At 40.6% G+C, this 9,701-nt stretch overlaps 1 long non-coding RNA gene across 1 annotated transcript in view; it reads right to left on the bottom strand.

Moving 5' to 3' along the window:
• Window positions 1-9,489, bottom strand: part of LOC102445808 (uncharacterized) — a 25,743-nt gene extending 16,254 nt beyond the window's left edge. Inside the window, exon 1 of the long non-coding RNA XR_012903959.1 lies at window positions 9,184-9,489. This is a non-coding gene — a long non-coding RNA (uncharacterized LOC102445808). The remainder of the gene's footprint in view (window positions 1-9,183) is intronic.
• Window positions 9,490-9,701: the final 212 nt, after the last annotated feature.

Genomic DNA, 9,701 nt, shown 5'->3' with positions numbered 1-9,701 from the left:
GGGGAGATGTCTTACTCCTTTTTAACATAGCAGTTTTCTTTCAGTTAAAACCCCATCAACACATTAATTGACCTGTGAAACCCATAACACGGTGTGGGGGGAACTAGTGGAAACAAAAGAAGATTGACAGGGTTTATTTCCTTCCTCATCATGATTGCCATCACTAACTACTAGAGATATGAAAGCTATTTGGGTAGCTCAGATTTAAAGGTCTGTGCTATATGGTAAAATCTCCACAAACAAGAAGAGAACAAGACTGGAAACATATTTTAGAGCCGTTTAGTATACAAGTAGCTCATCAGATAATTCTGCTCATTATTTCTAGGTATTTGTTTTCATGTTCCTTTGAATGTTTCATTTAAGAGAGTGTACTTGTGTTGATGCCTGTAGGGAGGAGCATATGAATATGCAAATAATAATAACGTATATGATGAGATGTTGCTGTTTGAATATCAATAAGCTAGATATTTTAATATACCTTGTCATAGTGTAAAACCAGCTGATCACATTTCACTGAGTAGTTCTCTAAAAGCAGTTTTGTGATTTACTGAGGGTCAAATTTACACATACACAGTAGCATGTATTAAAGCTGTGCAAAACCTTTTCCACATAACAGATAGCTGGCACAATTTTACTAGAAAAGCTGACACTTACGAATAATAAATAAAACAAACAGAAACCTGCATTAGAATGGGAGAACAACAAGCCTGTATGTGCAGAGGCAAGGGGCACGAAGGGTGCTAATGCATTCCCTCCCACGGTCCCGCAAGTAAGTGGGAGGGAGTCTGATGTCAGCCCCTCCTCTACACCAGCTAGAGAGGGAGTGGTCCAGTCTCTTGATGGTGCCCCTGGGGTGTGCTGCTGGGCCATGTGAGAGTGGCGCAACACATGGGCCGCCTTCTCACTACGTGCAGCTGAGACAAAGGGAGCCACAAGCTGCAGAGCATGGCTGCCGCCACTGGACCAGAGCTCTAGGCATAGGGGCTATCTCACTTTACCCTTTGGTAAGAGTCCTACTGCAAGCTTGGATGGAGGCCAGACAGAGAGTGGGGTTGGACCTGGGGCTGCCAAACTAGGTGGGGAGGCCACTGCCTTCCACCTCTTTGGAAAGCCTTATATTCCAGCTGTGCTGGTTTTTATTCAAAACAGATTTAAATATTGCCATCAGGAGAAAAGAGCAGAAGGAAAGAAAACGAAAGGCCATGGCCAAGTCTTGCATGAAGATAGATGCTTTTGTAAAGGCTAGGTAGGCTGTTGCTGAGACCGATAGGAATACAGATGAAACTCAAGAATCGGCTATAGTCTATCAGCAATCAGAGCATGTAGAATCAGGATTTGAAGTCAGTGAATGTCATGCAGATGAAGAAAGCCATCTACTAGAGATGGAAAGAGTGATGAAGTCAGAAGGGTGGTAGTCTTTCTGTTGATGATATTGGTACTATTTTGAATGCCACAAAGATGAAAGAAGAGATCATCCAAGTTGTTGTTTCACTCTCACCTACTAAAAAAAATCACCTGCTTACTAAACACTACATTCTGCTGGGGGACCACCTTGATAGACTGGTCAGGACAAGGTGGTCAGCAAGACATACTGCATAGCAATACTTCTACCAAACACACCTGTTTATTATTACAGCCTTGGAATTAATTGCTCATGGAAATAATTGAGACCGATGCAGAGAAGCCTACCAGAATGTAGAATGGAACCCGAAAAGCAAGCGAGAGGCCAATAGTTAGCCTCAATGTCTTTTGTTTGACTTTATCACCACATTCATTTTCATTTACAATGTTCTGTCTCATTTTAGAAAGCAAAAGAATAGATATAATCAGCACCTACAAGGAGATTTCTGAGGTTAAAAAAATCATGGTATCATATCAGAAAATATAGATGAGGAATTTGGTAGACTCTTTCAACATGCAGTATGGATAGCCCATGCTGTCAATGCAGAGTCTTCTATGCTTTGAATTGTTGGTAGACTGGCAAAATGCCACAGCAACTACTCCAGAGGAACACTACAAAATAAATGTGGCAGTTCCGTTCTTGGCTCATAACACTGTAGAGCTTAAAGGGAAGTTCTCTGATTTAGCTGTTAAGTCTTCTTATCTTTCAGGTTTAATACCATTTGTGTTTTGTAGAAATAACTTGCAAACCACTGATGAAGGTATAGAGGCTTTCAGAAATGACCTTCCAGACCAGATTCATCAGGAAATCATTCAGTGGAAAAGTCAAATATAGCAGCAAATCAAAAAGTGAATGGCCACATACAGCTGCAAAAGCCATCAAGGAATGTGATGATGTCATATTTCCTAACATATTTACACTCTTGAAGATATCCTGTACTATTATTGTCTCAAGTTGTGAATGTGGAAGAGTTGTTCAGAGATCGCACAATTACACATGAGCCTGCAAAAGTGATTGTCAGGTCTTGCACTCATGCATATCCACTATGCAGCCAATATGGACTTAGATGAAGTGGTGAAGTTCCCTAGAAGAATGGTGCTTCAAACTCTCCTTAAAGATGGAAACTAACTATGAACATGTCTTAGACACTGCTGTGAACTTATTGTTATGAAGAAAAGTTTACTGTTGCCTAAAATCTATTTCACTACTACTAGCCTATTGACAGTCTTAACTGAAAAATTCTGAAGATGAAAATTGGAATATTTTGGATTATTGTTTTTCACTTAAGATATTACAGCAAGATCCCAGAAGGTAATTTCTATAAAACCTTTATTACGCTATGTTATAACAAAATCATTTTACCAAGCACTGTTTCCACTCATATTTTTCATTAACCTCCCTTATGCACACTCATTGCATGACTATTTTGAACTCCTTTATATTTAAAAAAAATTGTGGTGTACATTTACAAAAAAAGCACATACACACATCAGAAATTCCTACACATGGGACTGGACAATGGGACAGCTACAGGGCATGGAATAAATTCTGCTTGTCTTGAAATGGAGACACTGACTGAATTTTGCTCAAGAGATATTAGCAGCATTCAGATTCCTAAGGGGTAGAGTGGGGAGAGGGAAGGGCATTCAGTGGGAAAGGAGGGTCTTTTAGCACATATGGAAAAACACACATAGAAATGATGAAAAAAGTACCCTAGCAGCAAAAGCAGCATGTACAGTACCCCTTTAACAAAATCTGGATGCAGGGACTTTTCTTGGGTATAGTCTATACTATCAATCTAACTTATGCAACTTCAATTACCTGAATAATGTAGCTGAAGTCAACATACTTAGATCTACTTACCCCAATATCTTCAACACAGTAATTTGAAAGCTGTTGCTCTTCTGTCAGCTCCAACTGCACCTCTCATTCTGGTGGAGTACAGGAGATGACAGAATGTAAGGAAGATGGGGCGGGAGTGGAGGAATTGGAGCCTGAAAAGGCAAATTGAGTGGTAACAACCTCTACCAAATATGGGATAGAGAAACAAAGGAGGAACGAAAGAGCAGAGATAAAAGCTAGGGCAGATGCTGCTCAGTCATGGTAAAAGTTGCAGCACTAGCAAAGGTCAGTGCCTCAAGCAGCAGTGTCAATAACTACAAGTATAATAGCAGTAATGGAGCTGCAATAAGCAGCACCTTCTTCAGGTCTTCTGGCCTAATCAAAGCAAGTAGCAGAGGCAGCTACTAAAGAGCCAAGAGATCTTTTACATGTAACTAAGATACTCTACTCTACAAGGCACTCAATCTACACTCCATGAGCTGTTCCCTACACCTACCACTATCTAATGTACTTTAAAGACTAACAAGATGGTTTAATAGGTGATGAGCTTTCATGGGCTAGACCCACTTTCTCAGATCATATTCTGAAAGAGAATTGGCATGACCATATATAGCAAAGGAATACAATGAAAAAAGTGAACGCGTTATTAAACTGACAAATCAGATTTAGTACAGAAGGTGGGGTGAAGGAGAGGGAGGGAGGGAATAGCTATTTATGAGTCAATGAATGGCTATTCAGGGGTGATAAGTGGGGAAGCTATCTTTGTAATGGTTAAGGTAATTAGCATCTTTGTTAAGGCCCATTCGTAAAGTGTCAAATTTAAGCATGAAAGAAACTTCTGAAGTTTCCCTCTGTAATCTGGTGGCTCCGGGGGACAGACCCATAGTCTCCTAGGGTATGTCTACACTACCACCCTAGTTTGAACTAGGGGGGTAATGTAGGCAACCGGAGTTGCAAATGAAGCCCGGGATTTGAATTTCCCGGGCTTCATTTGCATAAAGCCGGGCGCCGCCATTTTTAAATGTCCTCTAGTGCGGACTCCGTGCCGCGCAGCTACACACGGCACAGACTAGGTTGTTCGGACTAGGCTTCCTAGTCCGAACTATCGGTACTCCTCGTTTCATACCACATACCTTTTCTTTCCTCTTGTCATTGCAGCAAAATCTACTCTCAGCTTTGATTTGCCCTATCTTTACCCTCTCCTACCAGACAGCTAGTGGTCCATGCCTTTTCATAAATTCATAGATTCCAAGGCCAAAGGGGACCACTGTGATCATCTAGTCCAGGAGTTCTCAAACTGTGGGTCAGAACTCCAAAGTGGATCATGACCCGTTTAATGGGGTTGCCAGGGCTGGTGTTCAGTTTGCTGGGGACTGTGAACCAAGTCCAAATCCTAGGGGCTAGGCCAAAGCCTAAGCCTGAGCCCTGGGCAATGGAGCTCAGGCATTGGCTTCAGCCCCAGTTGGGAGTGGTGTGGCTGAGGCTTCTGCCCTCCCTCCTGGGGTCATGAAGTAATTTCAATTGGCAGAAGGAGGTCTCAGTGCAATGAACTTTGAGAATCCCTGAGGTAGTCTGCCTTCTATACAGCACCGGCCATAGAATGTGAAGACAAGAATTCATAGAGCATATATTTTAGAGAAACATCCATTGTCCATGATGGGAGAACCCACCTTGGTAAACTGTTACAATGACTGATTACCCATACTGTTCAGACTCAAAGAAAAGTATAAATTCTTAATTTGTCTACCTTCCACTTTCAGCCCTTGGATCATGTTATACTTTTCTCTGCTAGATTGAAAAATATTTATTCCTTGTATATATGCTCAGTGAGTTGTAATCATGTCATCCTTTAACTTCTCTCTGTTTAACTAAACAGACCGAGCTCTCTGAGTCTATCACAATAAGTTATGCTTTGTAATTCTTTAATCATTCTTGGGGCTCTTCTCTAAATCCGCTATACTTCTGACCTTTAGAGTTGATTCTTGCAACTTATTCTATATAGGAATACACACAGGCTGCATCTAGACTGGCAAGTTTTTCCGGAAAAGTAGCTGCTTTTGCGGAAAAACTTACCAGCTGTCTACACTGGCCGCTTGAATTTCTGCAAGAACACTGACTTCCTACTGTCTGAAATCAGTGCTTCTTGCAGAAATGCTATGCTGCTCCCGTTCAGGCAAAAACCTTCTTGCACAAATGCTTTTGCACAAGAGAGCCAGTGTAGACAACACGGTATTGTTTTGTGCAAAAAAGCCCCGATGGCGAAAATGGCAATCGGAGCTTTCTTGCGCAAAACCGTGTCTAGATTGGCACGGACACTTTTCCGCAAAAAGTGCTTTTGCGGAAAAGCGTCCGTGCCAATTTAGATGCTCTTTACTGCAAATGCTTTTAACGGAAAACTTTTCTGTTAAAAGCATTTGCGGAAAATCATGCCAGTCTAGACGTAGCCACAGAGAAAATGCTCCAACTACTACAAGCTTCAGCTATTCATCTGTTCAGCATCAGAGGCTGTCATGAACACAACAGCCCAAAACACTGAACACAGAGTCCAATTTGTGGTTTTCAAGGTCCTCCATAGAATTGGCTATACCCACCTGCAAACATCCTCTACTATGATGATCTTCCTGAACAGCTATGTTTCACTGAAACAAAGTGTGCACAAAAAAAGGTGTGGGAGACAGAACTTCCATAGAAGCTGGGGCTAGGCTAGAACTCACTCCTTCAAAAAACAGCTCTGCTGTTCCTCAGTATTGTCTTCACAAACATTCACAAAGGCAAACATTCTCAAGTACAGAGAGCATACACACAAACACCCACACAGACTCAAATAAACCCACAACAAATATCAAACTATTTCTCCTATAGGCTGGAAAGAAAAAAGAGGAAGAGAAAAATGTATTGTTATATCAGTTTTTTAATACTTGGGTGGCATTAAATCCACAATGATGGTGTCATTTATATGTGGGTAGTTTAGATAGCTGCATCTGGGATCCTAGGGTATGTCTACACTACCACCCTAGTTCGAACTAGGGTGGTTAATGTAGGCAACCGAAGTTGCAAATGAAGCCCAGGTTTTGAATTTCCCGGGCTTCATTTGCATCTTGCTGGGCGCCGCCATTTTTAAATGTCCGCTAGTTCGGACTCCGCGCCCGTGGCTACACGCGGCACGGACTAGGTAGTTTGGATTAGGCTTCCTATTCCGAACTACCGTTACACCTCGTTCCACGATATGAAGCCCGGGAAATTCAAATCCCGGGCTTCATTTGCAACTTTGGTTGCCTACATTAACCACCCTAGTTCGAACTGGGATGGTAGTGTAGACATACCCATACTTAGTTGCATAGCAGGTGGCCAAGAATGGCATCGTGATGCAGATCTTTTCCCAGGGTACAGCCAGACAATTCTTCACTTACACTCTCTCTATGTGCCTTATTATGACCAAATCCTCTTTACCTCAGCCCCCTTGCAGATCAATGCAGAACTAGAACTATATTTGGTGTCCCTTTTCCATTCTATGTAGGAATGCCATGTATAGATGAGTTGAAACTTTCCAAAGTTTCAATTTGAGGAATTTCCTTTGGCTTCTTGTTTTGTGGGTTGAGAATAGGTTTCCTCATTAAAGAAGTCAGGTCCCGCTCTCTCTCTCATTGTCTCTTTCTCACCCCACAAACACACACACACTCCCCCTTTGCCCTGCAAATGAGTAGATCTCAGGGTTTTACTGCAGGTGTCACTGAAGAATTCCTTGCATTTATCTTCCTCCTGCTGAAACCCGGACAGCAGGAATAGCACTTCTATTGACTTACTTGAACTGACTTGTCTTGCCATGTGAAATGAAATTTTCCTGTGTAGCTGTTTGCTGTGTAGCTGTTTGCTAGTCTATGTCATACATGTATGTTCTCACATTAGCCATATAGAATACTCTGATCCAAATTCTGCCATTGGTTGCACACACTAAAGCTCATGAAAATTCAATGGGGTGCACAGGTATATCTCAAAGGTGGGCATTAAGATCTGAATTGTTGTATGCTCATCCACAAGCTTATACTATAATAATCTATTGATAAAATCATCTTATGTGCCAAAAGCATGCCAACACTTATTGTAGCATGTTGTGATTGCACAGTGCTTTTAGCAAAGAGGGGTAGGTGTTTTAAGATGACATTTTCTTTATCATTCTGCCCAAATTGTGGATAATGTTTTAATAAATGGTATTTTTAAAAGAAATATATTATTTGATAAAATTATTACTCAAACTGAATTTCATCAAATTGTCACAGTTGTTATGTGCTTAAAAAGCTTCTGCTCCTCTATTATTAAGTGATAAAGGATTATAATTTGATAAAAATGAACACTAAAATGACTGATTTTTAAAAAGTAAGTTGCAATAAAATTCAGCATAAAAACTGAAGGCAAAATGTAAAAAAGGATTTTCTTTATTATTTTAAATCTACACATTTTTAAATATTTCAGTGAAGAAATGTGTGGTGTACATCACTTTCCTACATATTCAGCACTCTGTTACTCACATACTAGATGAGTCCTTAGTCCGTGCTTATATCTACCACATATATCTTTATAATAATACAGCATTTACTCTGTAATGCTAAATGAGAGTAAGATGGAGGCTATGCTGTTGGGAATGAGGACTTAGAACTTTACAAACCTAGCAGAAATCATGATTGCCCACCCCTAATCAAGAGCACATGCTCAGTGTTTTTCAGAGTGCTAAATAGCTTTGAAACCACAGAGAGCTCAACTCCTGGCCTGAAGACCATTTTGCACTAGTGGCCAGAAACATCCCTTTGCACTTCTGATTAGCACATACTTTGCACCTAGTTTTTTAGGACACATGGCCACAGTGAGTGATCAAACCTTTTCTTTTTAAAAATAAACTTACATTCAAGGCAGCAATTAAAGTGAGAAAAACATGATAAAGAATTTAAATAATTATTTTTCTATCAATCATCCTTTGGAGATAGCTGGCAGATTCTCAGACCAGACCAGACCTCTACTTTTCAGTCTTCAGAATTGGATGATAGTCACTCAAAAGTTCTGAAAGAGTTTCTGAATAGAGCACAAAAAATGCTGAAATGTTGAAATTCAAATGAAATATTTCAGTTTTATTGTAGCAAAATGTTTTGTTTGACCCAAAATAATTTTTTCTGCTTGTTGATTAGCTAAAACATTTGAAACATTTCATTTGCAGTTTGACCTGAAACAATTTTCCTCTCAATGTTTTCTGATATGCTAGTACAGTAAATACATTCATTAAGACTACAGCGAAAGCCAGAGTTATAAAAAGTTTAGATAAACATGACAATCAAGTACAGCTTTTTAAAAGTAAAAAATCTGATCCAGTATTGCAAGTCCTTTGTTTCAGGCTTGTTTGTAATTGGACTAGATTGAAACCACAGAAAACCATTGTCTGTCTTGACACATGCGGAGGAAGCAACCGTTTGAGTGTGTACACTGCAGTGACTCCACTGGAGCTCGCCTAGCTCAGGTGACTGTGACCATGCTCCAAAATAATACCAGTGCTAAACAGTGCCATTTGACTAGAGGGACAGAGTGATTTGGATTAGAAATTCAGTAGAAACTCAAGTGGAAGCACCCCCACTATATTACTACTCCCAGCTTCCCAGTTTCAACCCACTTCCCCTGATACAACTAGCTTGGACTTAAAGCATCATTTCACTCAAACTGGAGATTTGTGTGTATGGCTGGAAGTTGGATTAGGGACAAAATTTGAGTTATAACTCAAGCTAACAATGCACTAAAGAAAAGCTCTAGGTATGCTTTGCCTGCATGTGACCAACTGCAGAGAGCTACAGTAATGTGTTCTCTCACTCTAGGACTGACCTAGAGCCACGTGAAAACTGCAATTGATTCATTACACTGTAGTCCTGCCATTCTGCAGAGAAAAACAAGAGGATACTCACATATCTTTCTGGTGCTTATGGCGTTGCATTGTCTCCCCATTCAGTCCCAGAGTCAAGGTCTCTGTCCTAGTCTTGTATGGTCTCCATAGATTAGAGTCTGCTAGTGTAGACTCAGCATCCATACCACACGACCAATATGAACATTTTAAGGAACAAAGAAATTGTGCGTGTCCACTGTGAAGCTCTCTGGAGCTGGGTAAAAACATTTCTGCTGGCAAGCACCTCACTGTGGAATTGTCAGCTGTAGAACATGAGGGTGTGTCTTGCATTCTCCATAGCACAATCCAAGAATGCCTCTTCCCTTGCAGTAAACTGATCAGCAAGTCAATTCCCTCTCTGCACCACAATGGGAAAAAACCGCCATCAGAAGAGGAACAAAGGCAATGGTTAATGAATGATTTCTTGCCGTTCTGTTGTTCAAAACCATATATTTTCCATGCAACTGGAGTTGCTGAAATTAAAAGTCTCATTTAAAACAAGAGAGAGAGAGATTGCAATCTCTTGACTGCATTGGGCCT

Source organism: Pelodiscus sinensis, chromosome 1, assembly GCF_049634645.1.
Source record: "Pelodiscus sinensis isolate JC-2024 chromosome 1, ASM4963464v1, whole genome shotgun sequence".
Classification (NCBI taxonomy): Eukaryota; Metazoa; Chordata; order Testudines; family Trionychidae; genus Pelodiscus; species Pelodiscus sinensis.
This window is presented reverse-complemented; position numbering and strand designations above follow the sequence as displayed.